A 3,320-nucleotide genomic window follows, 5' to 3' on the forward strand; every position below is an offset into this window, starting at 1 on the left:
GTTTTTGAGGAAATAATAACAATAATAATGTGACTTACCTGGTGATAATTAAGCATAGATTAGCGATTGTTATTTGAAGCCACAAATATAATCTTGTGTGTGTTGGTTTGTGTATATCCTACAACTGCTAGGTGAAATAATTTTAGGCAAGAATGTAATTTTAATTTAGTGTTTGGTTTTGAGAAAGGTTTAATTTGGATGAATAAGAGTGTAATTGCAGTTTGGTCAACAAGTTGTAGAGCCCTTCCTACCTAGTTCTGGTGCTCAAGCTTACATCAACAGATAGTTCTGATAAGATTAATTCCCAATATGCTTTGCTCCAGATGGGCAATTTTAAATCCAGTAAGGCACTTGCCTGCAAAACCAAATATTTTAACTCTTATGCACATGTGTTGACTAAGTTACAGGATTAAAATATATGTTATTTGTTAACCACATGCAGCAGCCAGTCACTTTTACTATCTCATTTACAACTTGTTACAAGTGAAATTTACAAAGCAGAAAATTATTTTTGGATTAACAGATTAACACTAACATTAAACTGATTAACCTTATTTATTCATGAACTGTTATACTCTTTCTCCATGGCCTCAATTTGCAGTCCTAGACTACAACAAAGTCAACTCTGGTTTCTATACACGGCCTATTGTAATTTAATGGTATTCCCGGACTTATTTAAATGTTAGCATTTAACTGACCTTTACTGTACTAATTGTCATCTAATAAATAGATTCCAACTTACAAAGCTTTCCAAGTGAGTTTAACACATGCATAATTTATGTCGACTAAAAGTTTGACTTGAGGCAGGTGTAAACGTAAACCTGATGGAGAAATAAATTATCTTTTACAAGAAATAACTCATTTTATATGATGATTTATATTTACTAGTCAAATCACTTTTCCTTTACCAAACATCAGTTCTACAAAATAGTCGGTTCGTTGATTCATGTAATATTGAAACCATATAATGTAACTTTTATGACCATATGGGGTCCAAAATAGGTTGCCCCCAAAAAGAAATGTGTTTTAATTTCCCTGTGAACAAAGCCTCTTTATCTCCTCTTTATCTCCTTGCACTTGTGAGCACAACTTTAAGACCTTTATCCTTTGACTCTTCAGACCTGTTATTAACATCTGTCATGAGTTGTCTCATTGCATGTGTTAATTACCACTGTTCACACATGGCATTAAAGTGTGTGCTGGATGCTTCTACTGTAATCACATTACACTGGATCTGGCTTCTCCACCCTATATTTAAACTCACAAAGACATCATGTCTGTTTGCAAGAAAAATGTGTTTTTAACAAGTCTGATTGTACCAGTAGGTGGTGGTGGGCCCATGAAACAGGAAGCCTATTTTAGGCCCAATTATTTGAATATAAATTCTGCTCCCCACAATGTATATGAACAATTATGAATGAATGCATAACTAAAACAATCAAACAAAACATCAACACAAAACAGAAACAAGAAAACCACAGCGGATAGAAACACAAATACAAATAGATACGGGCTACACTACCACAAAACAGGCTACAGTTTGTCTGTGGATAATACACAATAATAATAAGTGCTGTCATTAAAAAAAGGCTCTCTTTAATGATCAGTTTGTTCAGTGTTCAATTTGCCATTATCACGAAGCCATGAAGCTGAGTGGGAGTGATGCTATCCCACAACGACGTTGAAAAACAGCAGATTCCGAATGAACTTGTCATGTAGTTGTTCCTGTAGTACTTTATCAAATGAGTTGAAAATGCTGCACATATTTACAACTGATTTAATTTGAATTTGATAGAAAGCCAAACCTTTTTGTTTTCTACAAAAAACCCTGCACTAAAACATGCATATGTGACATATAAATACCAAAAGAAAAAAACCTGGATGTCTGCCTGACAGGCAGCAGGTGTGTGGGCAAAGTGGCAACAGCAGAAAATGTGTCCGGCACACCCAGCCTGGATATTTACCACATGTTGACAGATTGAGGTGACAAAACACAAAAGAGACTCCAACATAAATACGTCAAGAGAAAAGCCAAACGCACTTCAGACCCTGAAATATACAACCTTGTTATTCAAATGTTAAGACCAATAACATTATATAAGGAGAGCTAGGAATCAAAGGTAAATAGATCATAAAACTAAGGCATTCTCTGCTGCACCTGTTTTTGTAGTATAAACAAGAACAGCCAATCAGATGATAAGGGGAGGACACATTTTGTATCAGTTAACTATTTGACCTATCAAATGTAAACTACAATCACTGTCAAACCTTTGTCTCCCACAACGACAACAAGTCTTTTGTGGCACTTGCATCAATACTTGTGGTCAGGTCCGTGGTTGACATTATTTACCATGTACCAGTGTATTTTTCAAGGCTATGAAGGCAATTATTTTTTCAGTGTTACATCATTGGTGTTGTTGTTGTTTCCTCCACTGTTCTAAAACCTCACCTGAAACCACACCATTTTGCCACATATGTTTTTACATCAAGATCCTATCAAATAGACCAGCTCCCAACACACATTCAGAGGGCAGATGACCTCTTTTAAAAACGTAACTATTTGGTTGAGCTTGACAGTCAGGTTGTCCTGACCTTTCTCTCACTCTAGTTTTGTTTCTGCCAACATCGGCTGGTGGCGGAACTCCCTCAGTGCAAACAGTGCTCATCTCCTGCACCTGTTTATCTCTATATCACAATATAGATAATTATAATTTCTTAAGTCATAACTTCATCGTCTATTTTACTTCTCACCCGACTCCCTGATTCATTTACTTTCTGGACACAAATATTTATTCATCTGCAGTGTGGCAGTGTGTGTGTGTTCTGCTCAGCCTCACTAGTGAGTGTTGTCAATAATTAGTCTCTGCAAAATGCTTTTTTTAAAAAAAAATCATTTTGTTTTAATGTTGATGCAATGGGGGTTTTTTAATTACATTTTTTAGGGGTGATATATACATATTTTGTTGTATAGAGCTCAGAAGTACAACGCGAAGTACATTATATTTTGCTAGTCAAAAATGTGACTTGACATGAAGCTCTGGCTCATGATACACAGACAAACAAAGTTTTGTCCAAGTTACAGGATCGGATTCAAACAAATAATGTACTACCATCTTCTAAATCAGTGGTTCTCAACCTTTTTCTACTCTGTACCACCTGAGAAAACACTGAGCTCTCTGAGTACCACCATGATGACCAACATTAGAATATAGCAGCAGAGGCCTTCACTGTTAGCTTCCACCACAGGAGAGATATTTATAAAGATGTTTATGTTTAAATGTTCTATTAATTGTGCATGGTATGTTTCAGATTTATTCAAT

This window comes from Cynoglossus semilaevis, chromosome 5 (genome assembly GCF_000523025.1).
Source record: "Cynoglossus semilaevis isolate Cse_v1.0 chromosome 5, Cse_v1.0, whole genome shotgun sequence".
NCBI classification, from domain to species: Eukaryota; Metazoa; Chordata; class Actinopteri; order Pleuronectiformes; family Cynoglossidae; genus Cynoglossus; species Cynoglossus semilaevis.